Here is a 20,514-nt window from a genome sequence, read left to right as displayed (position 1 = left end):
AGCTGCTCCAGGAGTCACTCTAGCCCTGGTTGAACACGCCACCTCAAAATTACAATCATGTAATACCTTGAAGATGTAGCTGCCGGGCAGACAGGGAGATACCCTGCTTGGTCCTCATTGTGTGTTGTGTCCTGTCCCCCCCCCCCCCATTCACAGAAGAATAACATGCTCATAGAATGACATTCCTAGACGTATGGAGAGTGGTTTGCTGCACTAGCAGGAGTTGAAGTTTTTTTTTTTTTTTGTTGTTGTTGTTTTTGTTTTTATTTAACAAAATAAATTGGAATGTAAATTGGCCCCCTGTCCATGGAAAGTAAATGCATAAGGTTTGTTTCTGAGAAGCACATATACTATAATCTCGTGGTATAGCGTTTGTAAGTCTAGGGCTCGCTCGGTTTCCTAGAAACACTTGTACAACTGGCAAACGATATTTGCACGAGAATGTGTGAGCATAAAATTACAGAAACAGCTTAATTGTAAAGGAAACCTGTATAGGAATAGATAATGGGACAACAGAGGAAGAGACGCGGAGTTACTTGACTTTTGAAAAGATTTGTGTATGTGTGCATCAGTGCCTATAGGGGTCAGACGCTGGTGGATTTTGGAGGCGACAGCGTGATGAGTCTGGAATAGGGGTTGGGAACCGAACTTGGGTCCTCTGCAAAAGCAACACACACCCTTATCCATTCAGCCAGAACTTCAACCTCATGGCGATTTCTTTCAAGTGCTGGAGATCAACCCAGGGCTCGGGAATAATAGGCAAGCATGGAAATGATGAACTTTGCCTTTCCTGGTAGCATTATGGGATGAAACAATCACTAAAGCCAGCTTGTCCTGTAGATGATGTAGTATGTACTATTATATTCACATTGTAGTTGACAGAAAAACAAAAACAAAAACAAAACAATATTGGTGCAGAACGTTTTCTGTTGCCCGAGACCACAGAGGAAAGGCTCACTCGAGGGAGGGGCGCCCAGCTTAGTTTACAGCGGATCTAATCAAGTTTCCCAGGACATTTTATCTTAGAATAAGAGGCCACAAGAGGAAGCAAGTAAATTAGTAAGAAAGTCCTGTCTCATTGTAGACTTAAACATAAAAGCCACACGACGTCCCTGGGTGGGCTCGAACCACCAACCTTTCGGTTAACAGCCGAACGCGCTAACCGATTGCGCCACAGAGACACAGCCGCACGCCTGACTACATTCTAGTGGAGAGTGAGCTGTCCACTAGCCAATAACGCACAGCTATTGCAAAACTCCTGGGTCAGTTCCAGAGCCTTGCAAACCTGGAGTATTTGGAGCGGCGAATCCAATTGCTCTCGTCCTTTGAAACCTGCGCTTTGAATCCGAACAGCAGCTGAATCGCCGTCTTAGTGTTCCCCAGCTCGGAAGCCCCGGCCCGCCCCGCCTCCCGGGGCTGCCCGGGTGGGACCTACGAAAAGCTAACGCCCTCCGAGCGCCCCCAGAACTTGTTGAGCTGGTACTGTTTTCTTTTTTGTGCCCCCCCTCCTGTCTTTTAAACAGTTCTTTGTTGAGATTATTTTTTCCTTTCATTTTTCTTTATTAAGAAATTTTCTACTCACTCCACATCCTATCCACAGACCCCCGCCCCTCCCTCCTCACATCTTTGTTGAGATTACAATGAAGTTTCTTCATTTAGCCCTTTCCTTTCCTCCCTCCAAACCTTCCCGCATACCCTCCTTGCTTTCGTTCAGATTCACGGTCTCTTCTCATTAATTGTTGCTACATACACATATTCATTGTATCGCATGTGTATATATATATTTCTAAATACATAAACACAACCTGCTCGTTTCTGTACAATGTTACCCGCATGTATATATATTTTCAGGGCTGACTGTTTGGTACTGGCTAACCGATCGGTGTGTTCTTCCCTGGGAAAGGCTCCCCTACCCTCAGTGTTTCTTAGTTGCCTGTAGTTCTCTGTGTAGGGTTGAGGCCTCCTGGGCTTCCCTGTCCACTTTGACATGTGCATTGTTGTTCTTGTTCAGCTCATGGTTAGGCAGTCACGTTGGTGAGACTTTATGGTGTAGCTTCTGACATTACTAACAGACACAGTCTCACAGCAAACTCCCTGACCTCTGGCTCTTACAATCTTTCTAGTCTCTCTTCTACAATGTTCCCTGAGCCTTAGGTCTGGGAGTGTTTTGTGGTTGTATCCACTGGGACTGGACGCCACAACTGCATTTTGATTGGTTGTGATTTTCCGGAATGGTCTCCGGTAATTTTTATCTATTTTCTTTTTTTTTTTTTTTTTTGGTTTTTCAAGACAGGGTTTCTTTGTGTAGCTTTGCGCCTTTCCTGGATCTCGCTCTGTAGTCCAGTCTGGCCTTGAACTCACAAATATCCGCCTGCCTCTGCCTCACGAGTGCTGGGATTAAAGGCGTGGGCCACCACCGCCCGGCCAATTTTTTATCTATTACTTCTTTAATTTTTTGAGATTATAATTACATCACTTCCCCCTCCCCTTTCCTCTCTCCAAACCCTCCTACACACACCTTCTTGCTCTCTTTCAAATTCATGGCTTCTTTTCATTCATTGCTGTAACTAACATGCATATGAGAGTGTGTAGACATATGTATACACATATACATTCCTAAATACAACAGCCCAGTCTGTATAATTACTTGTTTGTATGTGTTCAGGGCTGACCATTTGGTACTGGATAACCAATCAGTGTGCTCTTCCCTGGGGAAGACTATTTCTCCTGCCAAAGCATTCCTCAGTTGCCTGTAGTTCTTTGTGTAAGGCTGAGGCCTCGTGGGCTTTCTCGAAACCATTCTAGCACTATTATTAGCATATTGTTATTGTCTTTGGTCAACTCACACTTAGGCACTCATGTTGGTGAGTTGTGAGCCAAGCCTTTAACGGCTGAGCCATCTCTCCAGCCCTGTGTTGGTGAGACTTAACCTTGTAGCTTCTGACATTCCTGGGAGATACAATCTCACAGCAAACTCTCTGATCCCCTGGCTCTTAAAGTATTTCTGCCCCCTCTTCTAAAAAGTTCCCCAGGTCAGTTCCAGCCCAGGGGCCTCTGGGCCCCGTGTCTGAAGTACACCGTCTCTTCAGCAGTGGGGACTTGCCATCTACCTCTGGGGACAACCAAGGACAATAGCAATGTTTTGGGAGTCTCTTAGACAACTCTGACCCACGACTCAAAAGAGAGCTTCTCATAGCTGGTGTGTTTGTGTGTTTGTTGATGGTCTTTGACTCTTGGAGGAGTCACTATCAGCCCAGATGGGAAAATTTCATTTGAACTGAGAGCGCGCGTGCACACACACACAGAGGAGAGAGGTTTTTTGTTTTGTTTTGTTTTTCTAGGTAGATAGTTAATAATACAGTTTGTTATGACCTTTCACACACCCTTCCTGGTATTTCGCCTCCTCTCTTCTTCCGTATTTCTCCCCTGTCCCTCCCTAGTTAGAGTCTCTTACATTTGTCCATCCATCTCCCCATCAGATCATCGGATCCGGCTGTCCTCCTCTCTATCGCTCTCCCATCCCTCTGCACCTTGGCAAGGGTCCCTTTTTGCTGCCCTGGTTTCTGCAGTTACCCCAGGACATCTGCTTGCATCCGGGGATGTGGAGCCAGGAGCCTCCGATGAGAGAGAACACAAAGCAACATTTGCCTCAACTCATCAACATGATCTTCTGTACTTTCATCTGCCTGAGACGCTCACGATTTCGGTTTTCTTTACAGTTGAATGGTATTCCATCATGATATGCACCGAGTGTTCATTTCCCATTCGTTGGCTGAAGGACGTGAAGGTCGTTTCCACTTCCTAGTTGTTGTGAACTGGTGAGCATGCTGAGTAAGTGCTGTGGAGTACGGGTCACGTCCTTAGGATATGTTAAGAGGTGACACAGCTGGGTCGTATGATGTGGACTTATCTTTAACTTTTTGAGAACCTCTACACTGATTTCAGAGTGGTTGGACCAGTTCAAAATCTCATCAACAGTGAATTAAGGTTCCCTTTTCTCCACATCCTCTTCAGTATTTGTTTTTTATCTTTATCATTCTTACTGGGGAAAGATGAAATTTCACAATTATTTGCCTCTGCCTCCCCCCCACCCCCAGCTCTTGAATTTCAGGCCTGTGACACGACATCCCACAATTCTTACAAGGCTTTTTTTCTTTGACAAGCTTCAGAATTCGATGGAATTCAATTTCATTTTCCCTTTTATTGCTAAAGCCCCTGTGATCTCCAAGACATTTCTCCTACCTGAAACAGAGAGTACCATTTTTTTTTCGAAGCTTTTTAGTCTTCATGCTAAAAATCTATTTTTTTATTTCCTGATCTCATTAAAATTCTAGACTCAGCCGGCAGACCAATATCGACAGTGTTTCCAGTTACGTTCTTCCTGCAAACCTCCTTGGCCTTTGGCCTTCTCTCATTTTCTCTTTTCTCTTCTCACCTCTATGGTTATGAAAATCAAAAATAGCTAAAACTGAGAAAAAGAAAATTAGGGTCTAACCTGCAACCTTGACCTGACCTGACCTGTTTTCTGGCTTGTGAATCTATCCCGTCATTGTGTAGTCTTGAACTTCAATTGTGTGTCTCCATTCTTTCTTCCATGAAACGGGACTAATTGAAGGGTCCACTTCATTCTTCCCTCGGCTGTATCTGGAAGATAACCAATAATGCAACTCTGGAGAATCATTTTTCTCAGTGTCATCCCTTCTGATAATTGTATCTGTCTGCACTGTTTTTGAAAGCCACTGTTTAGATATTCTGCACATTAAATTGGTGTTTCTGGTAGAAATCCCCTGTAGATGGGCTTCTATAACACACCTGCTGTTTTGTCCAGTTTCCCCTGTATAATGTCTCTGAGTTTTATTCATATTATTGAGATATCAGATAGTCATTCCTTTTAACTGTTGAGTATTGTTCCACAATTTGGATATAACACAATTTATCAATATTCCAATAATGGACTCTTGAGTGTGGCTTGAAGGTTGGGCTATTGTGGATAAAATTGCTATGAAAATTCTTGTTAGTGTGTTTGTGTGTGTGTATACATGTATAGGTGTGTGCGCACATGCACGTTTGTACATGTACACACATGGGTGCATGTGTGTGCACATGTGCATGCTTGTATGTGTGTATCTTTGTGTTTATGTATGTGTGTGTAGACATGTGTTTTCAGTTATCATGGAAAAGTGGGTGAAAAGTCAATAAGAACAGAGGATTACAGCTGGGTGGTGGTGGCGCACGCCTTTAATCCCAGCACTTGGGAGGCAGAGGCAGCGGATCTCTGTGAGTTTGAGGCCAGCCTGGTCTACAGAGTTCTAGTGTAGTGGGTAGCCATTCCAGCTTTGCCCTTCACCACCCCCTTTGAGGCTTCCGTAACTATCACGCCCACAAGGCGGGGCCGAGAGAGGACCCTGAAGACCCGGGATCAGGATGGGCGGGCTCTCTTGGTTCCCGGACCCTGGATGCAGAAGGTAGACCGAGCAGAGTTCTCCAGAGACCGCCGGACTGCGCTGCACCTTTCCCAGACCCTGCAACCTACCTATCCCGTCACCTGTAAGTTACCCCACAAAATAAACCTCCCTTTTAACTGCGTGGAGTGGCCTTAATATTTCAACCAATATCTGGCGCTCACGTGGGGCAAATTCCAAAGGCCTGGGTGGCTCCCGCCCTCAGCCTCCTCCCGGGCTGGCGGGTACCTAAACCCGCCTGCAAAGTTCCTTAGAACCAGGGACGCCTACACGGTTCCATTCCCGGAAAAGGAGCTGAGTCCGGTCTCAGCTCCCTAGCTTAGCCCCGAGACCAGCAAAACACCGCTGTGAGTGAGGCGTCCGCCTCCTCCCTGGGTGCGGGCTCGGCTCCCGCCGCCCCGGCTCCTCCGGCTCCCGGCTCCGGGCTCCGGGCCATCCCGCCTTCTGCCTCCAGCGGCCGCCAGCCAAGGTCGCCTGCCGGCCCTGCTGTGGAGCTGTACCAGCGCCGCCTGCTGGCTGAGAAGCGCTACTACACCCCGCGCACCACGGAAAGGTAAGACAGGCAAACCAGTGTTTTTGTTTTTGGTTTTGGTTTTTCGAGACAGGGTTTCTCTGTGTAGCTTTGCACCTTTCCTGGAACTCACTTGGTAGCCCAGGCTGGCCTCGAACTCACAGAGATCCACTTGCCTCTGCCTCCTGAGTGCTGGGATTAAAGGCGTGCGCCACCACCGCCCGGCAAAACCAGTGTTTTATTTCAAGTAAAAATACTTGATCCCTTACACCTGAAAACCGACCAACAGATTTTGAGTAATTCTTGTAATATGGCCGACAACATGACCTCACAAGAATTTAAAAACCTCTTTGCCTGTATGATGAATGACATTTTCCTGGAAATATACGACCTTCCTAAGGCGTATCTGGCCTGTACCATTTTGGCATTCATCGTAATAATTCACACACTGTTCAAATACTGGCTTAATAATAAGAACAGAGATGAGTCATTATTGGGACTGATACAGGCCTTAAAAGATAGCAGTGAAGGCTTAGATAAAAAGATTCTCTCTCTGGAATCTGCTAACCAGGATTTACAGGCCTTAAAAGATAGCAATGAAGGCTTACATAAAAAGATTCTCTCTCTGCAATCTGCTAACCAGGATTTACATAAAAAGATTCTTTCTCTGGAATCTGTTAACCAGGATTTACAGGCTTTCAAAGATAAATGTGAAGGCTTAGATAAAAAGATTCTCTCTCTGGAATCTGCTAACCAGGATTTACAGGCCTTAAAAGATAGCAATGAAGGCTTACATAAAAAGATTCTCTCTCTGCAATCTGCTAACCAGGATTTACATAAAAAGATTCTCTCTCTGCAATCTGCTAACCAGGATTTACATAAAAAGATTCTCTCTCTGCAATCTGCTAACCAGGATTTACATAAAAAGATTCTCTCTCTGGAATCTACTAACCAGGATTTACATAAAAAGATTCTTTCTCTGGAATCTGTTAACCAGGATTTACAGGCTTTAAAAGATAGCAATGAAGGCTTAGATAAAAAGATTCTCTCTCTGGAATCTGCTAACCAGGATTTACAGGCTTTTAAAGATAGCAATGAAGGCTTAAATAAAAAGATTCTCTCTCTGGAATCTGCTAACCAGGATTTACAGGCCTTAAAAGATAGCAATGAAGGCTTACATAAAAAGATTCTCTCTCTGCAATCTGCTAACCAGGATTTACATAAAAAGATTCTTTCTCTGGAATCTGTTAACCAGGATTTACAGGCTTTCAAAGATAAATGTGAAGGCTTAGATAAAAAGATTCTCTCTCTGGAATCTGCTAACCAGGATTTACAGGCTTTTAAAGATAGCAATGAAGGCTTAGATAAAAAGATTCTCTCTCTGGAATCTGCTAACCAGGATTTACAGGCCTTAAAAGATAGCAATGAAGGCTTACATAAAAAGATTCTCTCTCTGCAATCTGCTAACCAGGATTTACATAAAAAGATTCTCTCTCTGCAATCTGCTAACCAGGATTTACATAAAAAGATTCTCTCTCTGCAATCTGCTAACCAGGATTTACATAAAAAGATTCTCTCTCTGGAATCTACTAACCAGGATTTACATAAAAAGATTCTTTCTCTGGAATCTGTTAACCAGGATTTACAGGCTTTAAAAGATAGCAATGAAGGCTTAGATAAAAAGATTCTCTCTCTGGAATCTGCTAACCAGGATTTACAGGCCTTAAAAGATAGCAATGAAGGCTTACATAAAAAGATTCTTTCTCTGGAATCTGCTAACCAGGATTTACATAAAAAGATTCTGTCTCTGGAATCTGCTAACCATGATTTACAAAACAGGCTTGTACCCAAAATTGATTTTATTGATAATAAATGTGAATATTTAATGAATAGAACACTAACTCTCCAGACACTATATAAGAAAGAAAGATTATTATTAATTGATAAAATAAGATCTATGGAATCATGTGTTTCAGAAGAACATAAAAACTTCCATGATTCCATGAGAAATCTGGAATCCCTAGTAAGAGAGGAGGTTCACTCCCTAGAACAGACCCTAGGTGCTCGTTTGCAAGCCCTGGAAGAAACTCTCAGTAAACATGACAAGGGACCTGATAAGCAGAAGGTCAAGACCATAGAGGTTGTAACATCTCCAAATGGCTCTCATACAATGCCTTATCCTGTCATCACCCATGAGAAGCCAGCAGACGACACACACCCCGAGCCATATATGACATATACATTGCAACCAATTTCAACAAGGGACTTTAAAAATATAAAGGAAGCAGTAGTTACGTATGGGATACACTCCACAAACGTAAAACAGATGTTAAATTCGTGGTCTACCTCACATAGAATCATTCCAGATGACTGGCATCAGTTAATTTCAGCTGTTCTAGAATATAGCCAGCAGTTGCAGTGGAAAATCTGGTTGAGAGAAGAGGCAAGAAATTTAGAACAACAAGGTAAACTCAGAGGTTTTGAGATCTCCCAAGATCAAATACTTGGTGAGGGATGTTTCGCTGACAGGAATGTACAAGCCACTTATGATGAGCATACAATATCCCTATGCCGTACAGCAGCTCTAAATGCTTGGGAAAAAATTCCAGAACCTGAGGTATACACAAAGATATTTCAGGGACCGCACGAACCCTTCACTGATTTTTTACAAAGGCTGAACACAGCTATAACAAGAGCTGTGTCAGACAAAGAATTAAGAAAAGTATTAACTGAGTCCTTGGCGTTCGACAATGCTAATGCAGAATGCAGAAGAATACTTACACCATTAAAGATCAGATCAGCTCCTTTGGAAGAATGGATTCAATATACTTATGGTGTTGAGTCTCTTAACTATAGTAATGAGGCTTGGATAGGAGAGACAAATCCCAGAAGTGAAAGAAGGCCCCGTGGTACCAAATGTTTTATACAAAGAAATGAAATTTGGCAGATGAATGTGTTTCATTTTGCAGAATTTGGAAGATTAAAGTATGTACACCATACTGTTGACACGTATTCAGGATTTCAGTGGGCAACTCCTATGAGTTCTGAAAAGGCTGATTCTGTGATTACACACCTATTAGAAGTTATGGCCATCATGGGAATACCTGTACAAATTAAGACAGACAATGCCCCAGCATATGTCTCCAATAAAATGAGACAGTTCTTTGCTTATCACAATATAAAGCATGTTACAGGTATACCGCACAATCCCACAGGCCAAGCAGTCATAAAGAGATCCAATTGGACTTTAAAGGATATGCTAAATAAACAGCAACAGGTAACAATGACTCCTAGAAATAGATTGCACAGTGCTTTATTAACCTTGAATCTTCTCAATGCTGATAAGAAAGGAACAACAGCTGTAGAGAGACATTGGATGACAGACAAAACTCCTGAGCTAAACCAACCGGTTTATTTCAAGGATGTGCTGACCTTAGAATGGAAACCTGGATATGTCCTACGTTGGGGAAGGGGTTTTGCTTTTGTTTCTGCAGGAGAAAAACAGCTGTGGATACCAACAAAATTAATAAAAATCCGATTCGAACAGGAGAAACCCCTTGATGAGGAGAAGTAAAAGCTCACCCACCAATGTGACATCTCTACAAGTTGTAAGAAAAATTTAACAATCAAAGGGTGGGGTAGGGTTCTGTTTTTGTCTTTCCAGGATAATGGAAATACCCATCTTCCAAAACTCATAAGGCCTTGGATATCCGGATGTCTACAGCAGAAAGAATCTATTGGTACCAATCTACCCAGAGTAAAATGTCACTGCCTAACATCTATATTTCTTTCAATATAGAAAAGTTGTGGGGTTGGGGATTTGGCTCAGGGGTAGAGCGCTTGCCTAGCAAGGGCAAGGCCCTGGGTTCGGTCCTCAGCTCTGGGGGGCGGGGGGGCGGGGTGGGTGGGGAGGAGAAAATTTGTGGATCCAATTCAATTATAAACCAAGCTGGCTTTGGAGATGGAATTGGCTCACTCCTTCTCTAAACCCAAGCATATTGCTAAAAGAAAAGGTTGAGAGATTCTTCAGTCCCATATCAGAAGAGCCCTCTGGTGTGGGACAGAAGGAAACCAATAAAAAGGACCATTGTCTCCAATATCAATCTCTGAAGTCTCCAGAAGGAAGATGGGGCCCCAACAACAACTCTATACCCAGTCCAGAATGATGCCATGGTTCTCATCATCATACTACACTTCCAGCCAGAATTTGAGACAGTCTTAGCCATTACTCTGAGACTTACTGCAGCATCTACAGTTAGTCCAATTGAGACTTACCTATCTGAGCTTTCTCACAGTACCCCATAGAGATACCATCACCCCCTGACCAGCAGGAAGCAATTCTAAGAAATCGACGCCCTTTCTCCCAAAGGTTTCATGTCTCAGGGTTATGGATGCTGGTTATAGGGTTGGGGGTGGAAGAAAATCTTAGATGGTATTCTCCTTAAGAAAAGAAAAAGTGTCTCAAAAAAAAAAAAAGAAAGGAAAAGAAAAAGTGGAATGGATAGGTATAAGATATTAATGATAGATTATTGTATATACTAGTAAACAAATTTAGTAAAATAGCAGCCTTAGATAATTTGCACTGTTATGGATTCTTATATGTTGATACAAATGTAAACTATTTTTATATTCCTGTTTAAGATAATTTGTATATTGATACAAATATGTGGTATTGTATTCCCCCAAATATTGTGCATGCTAATAAACTTATCTGGGGTCAGAGACAGAACAGCCACAGTATTAAACATAGAAGTTAGGCAGTGGTAGCACACGCCTTTAATCCTAGCATTCCAGAGGCAGAAATCCATGTGTTCAAAGATACAGCCAAGCATGGTGACTCACCATGCTTTAATCCCAGGGAGGGGTGGTAGAAAGCAGAAAGGTATATAAGGCGTGAGGACCAGAAACTAGAAGCATTTGGCTGGTTAAACTTTCAGGCTTTTGAGCAGCAGTTAGGCTGAGAGCCACTGGGATGAGGACACAGAAGCTTCCAGTCTGAGGAAACAAGACCAGCTGAGAAGTTGGTCAGGTGAGGTTAGCTGTGGCTTGCTCTGTCTCTCTGACCATCCAGCATTTCACCCCAATAACTGGCCCCGGGTTTGTCTTATTAATAAGAACTTTTTAAGATTCATGCCACACAAATACAGAACTATATTTGTTATAATGTACATACATTTCTACTCTTATTTGAAATATTTGTATATTGATACAAATGTAAATTTATATCTGTCATAGTGTATGTGTTCTACCTCTGTTTAGGATATTTTGTAAATATATATCTATATTTGATATATATTTAGGATTGTCATATTACATATTGCACTATACATTCCTACCTCTGTTAAAGATATTTTGTGTATTGTCACAATTTTGAAGTCATTGTCCTTTACCATTTGCTTATAGACTGTTTACCTTGTTTACATGAAGCCTTAGTCCTTAGGTTATTTCTGTAGATAAGACTTATAGATTTATAGTCACCTATGCATGTCATCTCTATAGTTACATTAGTTAGGTTATCCAGATTTACAGATACATAGGTCGGATGGACAGATAATCTTCAAGCACTTCATAGACCTAGAGAATATGGCATTTAAAGAACTTAGAATTCTGTTGACGTGAGACACAATTGCTCCTGGCAGCACCAATTTGATCCCGAGAGAATGTTGGGCTTCTAAGACATTTCCATTTGGAAGTTTGTCTTCTTGGCACAAAATGGCCTACTGGGCAAAGAACTGCCCTTGCCTTGATGGCTGACAGTACAAATGCAATGCTGTCCTTCCTGGATAAGCGGGACACAAGGAAAGCGACCACTGTACTCTGCCAAGACAGGGTAAGATGGTCTTTCAGAATTCCTGCCTCTGAAAATGGTCTGTCAGATACTCTAGGCCTGTAGCCAATTTGAATGCACCAACAATGCTGAGAAACATTAGGTGACTGTCCAGGCTGCCAGCTGTCTTGGTCTACTCTTGCAAGACTCCCGAAAGTTGCTTGCATCCATCTACCATTACTCAGGGACCATTATGTTCCTTCTCAGGTCTTTGATGGGATTGAAGACTAGCAGTTATAGTTACAACTTAGTATATATATAATATCTTAGATAGAACTTATTAAGTATTAGATTTAGGTTCTTTAGGATAGGACACCTTTTGCAATGATCTCTGTAACGTGCCATCTACCCATGCTCCAGACTTCTCTGGATTTTAGTATTTCAGCATGTGTCTCTTGTTTGATACTGTTTGAGTTGGTTGTAGTTCCATCTTGTCTAGGTCATTATCCCTTATTCCTCCTGGACAATATTTGATAATCATTCCTACTGTATATAGCCTTGTATTAGGTTAGAACCTTCTTATTTAGACAAAAGGGGGAGATGTAGTGGATAGCCGTTCCAGCTTTGACCTGGAAGTTCCAACCCGAATTGAGGCTTCAGTAACGGTCACACCTACAAGGTGGGGCCGAGAGAGGACCCTGAAGACCAGAGATCCAGATGCGCCCACCCGCTCTCTTGGTTCCTGGACCCTGGATGCTGGAGGTAGACAGAGCAGAGTTCTCCAGAGAACACCACTGGACTGCGCTAAGTCTTTCCCAGACCCTGTAACCTATCCCTTCACTTGTAAGTTACCCCACAAAATAAACCTCCCTTTTAACTACGTGGAGTTGCCATAATATTTCAACCAATATTCCAGGAAAGGAACTAAAGCTATACAAAGGAAACTGTCTCGAAAAAAAATTTTTTTTTCTGCCTTCTGGTGTTTCATCTTTACTACGACTTGGTGTCTTCAAATTTTAACGGTGTCCCAACGTGATTCTAACACCCACTTTCCTGACAGCTAATGCTTTGAGCATCCTTGGATGCGTCAGTGGGTCGTTGCTGTATTTCCCTTCCTAAGTGTCCATTTTAGAAGCGGCAGATCCTCCATTTTTGTCAGTGTGTTTGGAAACTGGCCACCTCTCCAGGATCCAGCTCCCTTGTCTGCATGGTGTGTGAATGTGCCACCCCAGACTGGGGCTTGCCCTTTTCCCTGCTGGCATCTTCCAAAGCACGAGGAGAGATGATTACCAAGTCCAGGTGCTGCCCAGCTGTGACCATACCCCTGGAGTCAGGCCTGGGAGACAGGATTTCAGCCCAACAGCGATTGGGGGCCTCTGGTTTCCAGGTGAGGCCAACTTTAGCTTCACGGTGCCTTTGCCTGAGGACACATTGTGGGGTTCACACCCTTTGTGCCTCTGTCCATCTCTCAGCCTGCCTTCTACCACCAGGGCCACCTGTCCAGGAGTGACGTTGCTCACAGTAATCTGATCTTCCCAGATCAATCATTAATCAGGAAACGTCCCACAGACTTGCCAATCTGATGGTGACATTATCTCAACTGGTGTTCCCCTCTTCCTTGATGACTTTAGTGGTGAAAAGTTGAGGAACACTAACCAGCAAAGCTCTCCTGGGTTATTCTCCGTAAAGCCTGCTTCCTGTGTAGAGAAAGGTGTTGGAAGCCAGCAAACCCCAACCAGACAAGAAGTTATGTAGCGTGTGACAGTTTTTATTCAGGGATTTCCAAACAAGTCAAAATAAAATAGGAAACAAGCAAAACCTCAAAACAACAAAACCTGATGTTTTCAGCACAGTATGGTCAGGTAAGAACAAAAACCCACTATCAATCTATTAACCAAACCCAGAAAGGCATAACAGCCGAAGAAAGAAACCTGACTGCTAATAAGTACATACATTATTTTAGTTTGGTTTTTCAAGACAGGGTTTTTCTGTGTAACAGCTCTGGCTGTCCTGGAACTTGCTCTGTAGACCAGGCTGGCCTCCAGCTCACAGAGATCCACCTGCCTCTGCCTTTCCGAGTGAAGGGATTAAAGGTGTGCCACCACGCCCAGCTGTACATTATTAAAAAGAGAAATACTGAGCCGAGAGTTGGAAGCTGGTCTGGTCTACAGAGTGAGTTCTGGGGCAGCCAAGGCTACACAGAAAGAAACCCTGTCTTGAACAATAAACAAAAAGTGGGGGGAATATTGACTGGCTGTCCTGCTACAGGCTCAGAATGCCAGCACTTGGGGAGTAGAGACAGTTCACTGCTAGCCTGTGCCTAAATAAATAAACAGAAGAATTATCACTGGTCTGAAAATCCTTTTTTTTAGAAAAATCTTAGATTTAAGCTATTCTTGGATAAGAGAGAATTTGGAAGATCAATTATCTTTCTGACACAGTGGCATTCAGTGGCATTATTTAAAATAAAAAAGGCTTATCTAATTTATTGTGTGTTTTTGTTTGGGGGCACGTGAAGGCAGAGGTTAGTTCTGGCCTTCCACCATGGGGTTCCTGGGATCGAACTCGGGTCATCAACACTTGGTGGCAAGCTCCTTTACCTGCCGAGCCTCTCACCACGCCCACATTACTTTCTGTTGTACACTTGACCCGAAGCCTCTCTAAGTGCTAAGAAACATAAACAAGACTCAGATTCCGTACCTCGTTTTTTCTTATTAAAAGGACAGTCTTGGGCCGATTGTGTTGGTACACCTTGCCGGGGATATGGACCCTTTCCTTCTTGGATCTCCAGAGGGACTGTGGGCCGCGCGGAGAGCTAGCCGGAGAGCATAGCTGCTAGCGTGGTGACAACCAGGGTTGCTGTGTCCAGGGTACGCACGGGGTCCTGTGGTCGGGTCGTCCCCCCACCCCCGCCTGCATCTGCCCAGGGCCTGTTCCCTGCAGCGGATCTCCTTTCTGGTAGGGAACTGCACCCCGTGGTCAGTCTTAGCGGAAGAAAACAACCATGTTGGGTACAGACATCCAGTACCGCAGCTGCAGCATTTTCAACTGGATTGTATTGTAAAATTGCAGACTCTGCGGGGTCTCTACCAATTAGATGTAAATCCGAAGTCTGAAAACGTTGCATTGGCCGGGAATCGAACCCAGGTCTCCCGCGTGGGAGGCGAGAATTCTACCACTGAACCACCAATGCTTCGCATCTACCCCTGCTGAAGGCTAGGAAGACCTATTTCTTCAACAAGGGTTTGTGCTTTGATTTGGTCTCGGTGTTGGCTAAAATGTAGCTAACGCATCCAAACCATTAAACAAACAAACAAACAAACAAACAAACCCCCCCACAAGCATTGTACTAGAAGAAACCATAATTGTCTGATTTGCCTGATCCAACTCAACCCGAAAAATAGCTTTTAGGTTGCATGAACCTCTATTTCTGATCCCCAATCTTCAATTTTTAATTTCAAATGGTTGCCTTGGTGTTTATTTCGGTGTTTCTGAGGTGACCAGTCTGTGGTGGTGACCTGGGTAAAAGTCCAATCAAGGGAGAAATGAGAAGAATTAACATTAAAGGAAATATAGGGGCAAACAGGCATAATCAAATCTTGGGTTGAAGAGGTAGTTTTTATAGTTGATCATGTTATGTGATGTTTGTTGAGTTGATCAGTCTCCTAATTATTGTAGCAACAGCATGTGCCTTCTGTTTTATCTTTATTTTGACACAGTTTAAGTGTTGGAGAGATCTGTTGGCCCAGTCCTTTAGGAGGAAGAAAACGGAATAGAACAGCTGTCGCACACTCTGTGTCCAGGAGTCCTCCTGACTTTGAAAAGACAAGAGCCACCTGCCGAATTGTGTTTCTGTCACTGGAAGCCAAGGCAGCAGGTTCTGGACTCGGGTGCAGACTGAATCACAAACCTGAGCTCGGCAAGAAACTCCGGCTTCTTGCTGACCTAGCCAAGTGATTGGTCCTAGGGGCCCTTTGCCCACCCTAAGACACAGACAGCTTCGGCACACACCTTCTAAGGGCCACATGCATGGGCTGAACTGCATTTATTTCCCAGCCTACACACTTGCACTTCCTGCATTCAACTCCTAAACTTAGAGGAGACCTCAGATGCACTTTATAGCGTCAAATTCCGCAACGGCACACACCAGTGTATCCAAGGTTGGCATCCCATGCCACCTCCACGTCAGCACTGTGATCCCCTATGAGCAGTGCACTGTTCTCAGAGCTTGAGTCCATCACAGGAACTCTGTCCCTGCCTGGTCTATGCTCATTAACATTCATCTTTTTGTCTGACCCAGAATTTGCCATTCTCCTTAGATAGACACTCCCAATCTCTCAACACTACAATTTGTTTCTAGTTTAGTTGTTTAGGTTTACTGGATTCTTTACAGACTCAGTGCCCCATCAACTGCACCCCGTCCTACATTACTTCTTATATCCACTAAATACAAATGGCTCAGAAACAGGCTTCTCTATAGCCAGCTTTGCCTAGTCTGGTCCATTTGCAACATTGTATCCCAAGTGACGATTTTGCAATACAAGCCTGGTCACATCTATAGTTAAAACAAAACTGTACCTACTGATACAGCTGTGTTACTCGGCTTCAAGTACTTCAACAAACAGTGAAGAAAACTCAACATAAGGAAACCATGTTATGTTTAATGCACAGTTTTAGAACTTGTCTTAGGTTTCTATTCCTGTAATAAACACCATGACTAAAAGTGACCTGGGGAGAAAAGGGTTATTTTATTTTATAGCATATAGTCAGTCCTTCATGAAGGGAAGTCGGGCCAAGAACCTGGAGGCAGGGCAGGAAGCAGAGACCATGGAAGGATGCTGCTGACTGGCTTGCTCAGCCTGCTTTCTTTTTTTTTTTTTTTTTTTTTTTTGGTTTTTTGAGACAGGGTTTCTCTGTGTAGCTTTGCGCCTTTCCTGGAACTCACTTGGTAGCCCAGGCTGGCCTCGAACTCACAGAGATCCGCCTGGCTCTGCCTCCCGAGTGCTGGGATTAAAGGCGTGCGCCACCAACGCCCGGCCAGCCTGCTTTCTTATACAAACCAGGACCAGGGGTGACTGGGCCCTCCGGCATCAATCATTAATCAGAAAAATACCCCACACACTTGCCTACAGTAGGCATTTTCTCGACTGAGGTTCCCTCTTCCCAAAGAACTCCAGCTTGTGTCAGAAAAACAAAAAACAAAACACCTATCACAGAAATTGTAGACCATTTTTGATTGTTTCTGCTGCCTTTGGACCTGTGGTAAGGCCAGATTTCATGGTCTCTGCATCTACAGAACAAAATCCTTTACCACACAACCAGGAAAAGAGGAAGCCACTGGGATCCCACTGTCCCACTCAAAGGCATGCCTCCAATGACCTGAAAACCTCTCTCTAGGGACTGCCTCTTAAGGGTTCCACTATCTCTGATACTGTTGGTTCAGGGATGAGGGAGGCAGTGGGTATCCAGAAACCACCCATATGAGCAGCTGATGTATGGTGGGTGGAGAGAGAAGAGCAGCAAAGCTCTGAGCAGCAGAAGGCTGTTTGGACATGTTGTTGTTTGAGTATAAAATACCTTTCTCCAGCCCACTCATGTGTCTGAGCCCCACGTGGGTCCTGGGAACTGAACCTGGGTCCTCTACAAGAACCGGAAGTGCTCTTAACCCCGAGCCACCTCTCCAGCTCCTTGCGTTCCCATCTTTTAAGTAGCAGGCTGTCTTCAGAGACCAGATATTAAAAACACGTGCACGCTGTTTCTCGTAGAGCCTGTCATGTTTAAGGCCAGCTGAGTCTGAGCTACAAGCTCAGGAAGATGGTGAACTGCATCCGTTGGAAAACAAACCACGAAGGTGTTTTCTTGGGACTTTGGACAGTGGAAATAAGGAGCAACTGAAACGATTTGATCCATCCTTCACATCCTTAGTGGGAGGGAAGGTTTTTGATCTACTTAACCAGCAGCTAACCGAGGGCCTCTGGCAATGGAGTCTTCAAAATGGAAAACGAATTATGGCTTGCCTCAATTCCTTTCTGACCTAGAAGCTCTTGAAACGAAAAGCAGTTAGCTCTTTTTAATTTTAGTGTGGATAATGTTTTCAAAAAATCAAAATATACGAAATGGCATTTTATAGAGCACTGGTTCTCAACCCATGGGTCACGACCCCCCCTGGAACCACATACTTGCATTATGAATCATAACAGTAGCAAAATTACAGCTGTGAAGTAGCAACGAAAATAATCTTATGGTTGGGGATCACCACCACATGAGGAACGGTGCTGAAGGGTTAGGAAGGTTGAGAAACCCCTGTGCTGGAGGCGGGACAAATAGCCCGAGTTGAAATGACCGCGGTTCTGCGGAGAAGGAAGGAAAATCCTGCGCGGAACTCTATTGCTCTTCCGGCTGGCCGCCGCTATTGTGAGCGCGGGTTTTGGCTGCATCCTTGCACTGCTCGGGGGATTTGGCCAGACCGGAATGGGTAGGAGATGAAGAAAAGACAGACACACAGACACAGGAAAGCTGGGATCCTGTGGAGTGGACTCTGAGGGAGAAGCCAGGAGGCTCACCACGTTGAAAAGGAAGGCGGGCTTATTACACACAGATAAACAAGGAGGCGGTGTTTAGGGTGCGCAGCTGGACCAAGGATGGCTTGAACTCATCTCGGTAGGAGCAGTCTTTGTAGGGAGCCATGAATACAGGGGAAGAAAGTGATGGTGGACATTTTCTTCACACACTATCAGTATTCACACACAGACCAGAAACAGGCTTTGCCTCCCTCGTCTGAGGCTTTGGGGTCCTTGTCATGGCCATGCCGGTGTCAACAGCACACACCCACTCGGGACATCACACACCCAGAGCTTGCTCTACTCCCGGCAGGTCTTACTACATAGCCCAGGCTGGCCTCAGACTTACAACCCTCCTCACGAGTCTCTCTAGGGCTGGGATTAGAGGAGTGAGCCACCACACTAGTCTAACTTAAAAAGATGTATTTTACTTCATATCTGTGGATGTTTTGTCATCACCAAGCATTTCGATGATATTGTCTGAGCGTCCTTAGGAAGCAAAGACTCAAATGAATCAGGGCAATGACTCTTCCTCTGTGAATGCTTGGACCAACAGTATGTCCAAGTGGAAGTGAAAAATGCTGAGTGTGTAACAAATACCTATCAAATACCCAGAGCTCTTCTTACACGGAAAAAACCAAGGGGAAACAAAGTTCACCAAGCCAACAGCGCGAAGGCGAGGGCGTGGTCTATGCAGAGGAGGTGCAGAAAAGGACCCCCCAGGTGACACCACCTTCCCGAGGTGGGGGGCTCATATTAGCTGGGGACAGGGACGTCACCCTTGTCAAGAATGCGGGCGTGGTCTATGCAGATGAGGGGCGCGCAGGGTCTGCCGGTTCGCACCCGCTGCGGAAACGCGAGGGATTTGGCGCGCGGCGTGGGAGGGAGCGCGGGTCCGCGGGTGGCAGCGGAGCGCAGGACTCGGGCGCGGGTCCGGGGAGGCCCGCGATCGCTGGCGGCGAAGTGACCGTGTGTTGAGAGCGCAGGTCCGGTGTGGCTGAGCGGTGTGTGTTGGGGAGACGAGCATACTTACCTGGCAGGGGAGACACCATGATCAAGCAGGTGGTTTTCCCAGGGCGAGGCTCACCCATTGCACTTTGGGGTGTGTTGACCTCTGCGATTTCCCCAAATGCGGGAAACTCGACTGCATAATTTATGGTAGTGGGGGACTGCGTTCGCGCTCTCCCCTGGTTTTGGTGTGCGAAAATAAGGCTATGAACTTCTCTCCCAGTGGTTACTTTTTAAAGTTACGTTCAGTTTTGAGTGGGTATTTCATCCTGCTCTATGTGGTCTACCCCCACGACTTTTGTCTTGGCCGGTCTATCGTCGTTGATAGTGACTTTCCTATTGTGTTGGAGCGTGTGAAAGCCGTCAGCCTAGGGATGTCATTGGGTGTGGGAGTACTAAGAACCCCGGTACCCGTGGGGAAGTCAGGCAGAAGTATCAGACCTCGAGATTGGTCCTCGGTGAGGTTGAGGCCAGCCTGGGCTAAGTGAGACCTTGTCTCGAATGACGGAACAGGCCCTTCTGCCCTCCCCATCCCAAACGCCTCCCGCTCTCCCTAGTTTTCGCTCTTTGCCTTGCTAAGTTGAGTTTGACTCTGCTTTAAAAAGCCAATGATTACTAAACTCTGAAGTTAAGAATTCGTTCTTTCAGACCTCGAACCCAGAAAAAAAAAATGCTCTTCCAATCTCCCAAGGATGCTCAACACTCCCCGACTTCGATCGCCGGTATAAACATAATTGCAGTTAGCTCCTGGACTACACAGACCCCTCATCCGGCGGCCTTCCCTCCCCGAAATCAGGCCAGGGTCCCCAACCTGCAGTTTGTCCCCTGAGACAAAAGAACCGAGAGCACCTCCTCCTCAGAGCGCGTAGATCTGGGCGGAGGCAGCAAATCCAGTTCCCCCAAGACTATGAAAGTCAGAGTGCGTTCCCTCTGCGTCTTTACAGCTCGTTCCCAAGTCGTTCTGTCCATGGCACCCGCCTCTCCTGCCGGCTCCTTCACTTTGGGCTAGCTCTCTCCTAACTCCCCTGATGGCCCTTCCAGCTCTCCGGATTCTCCCTCCTAATAACGCTCATTCTGGGTGTGTGGGGGCGGGAGGGGGAACCGGCCTGGGCTGGCTTCCTTCTCCACAAACCAACTGAACCTGCCTTCCAGTTCCATGTGATAAGAATCCCCTCGGGTCTTTTCTCTGTGGAGATACCAAAACAA

General features: G+C 45.0%; 3 non-coding genes across 3 annotated transcripts; 1 reads left to right on the top strand and 2 right to left on the bottom strand.

Annotated features, from left to right (window-relative positions):
- Positions 1–1,107: 1,107 nt before the first annotated feature.
- On the bottom strand, positions 1,108–1,181 carry Trnan-guu (transfer RNA asparagine (anticodon GUU)). The gene has a single exon. It is a non-coding gene; the product is annotated as a tRNA-Asn (tRNA).
- A 13,681-nt stretch (positions 1,182–14,862) lies between these two features.
- Positions 14,863–14,933, bottom strand: Trnag-ccc (transfer RNA glycine (anticodon CCC)). The gene has a single exon. It is a non-coding gene; the product is annotated as a tRNA-Gly (tRNA).
- A 4,392-nt stretch (positions 14,934–19,325) lies between these two features.
- LOC121830643 (U1 spliceosomal RNA) lies at positions 19,326–19,490 on the top strand. The gene has a single exon (XR_006073861.1). It is a non-coding gene; the product is annotated as a U1 spliceosomal RNA (small nuclear RNA).
- Positions 19,491–20,514: the final 1,024 nt, after the last annotated feature.

This window comes from Peromyscus maniculatus, chromosome 6, assembly GCF_049852395.1.
Source record: "Peromyscus maniculatus bairdii isolate BWxNUB_F1_BW_parent chromosome 6, HU_Pman_BW_mat_3.1, whole genome shotgun sequence".
NCBI lineage: Eukaryota > Metazoa > Chordata > Mammalia > Rodentia > Cricetidae > Peromyscus > Peromyscus maniculatus.
This window is presented reverse-complemented; position numbering and strand designations above follow the sequence as displayed.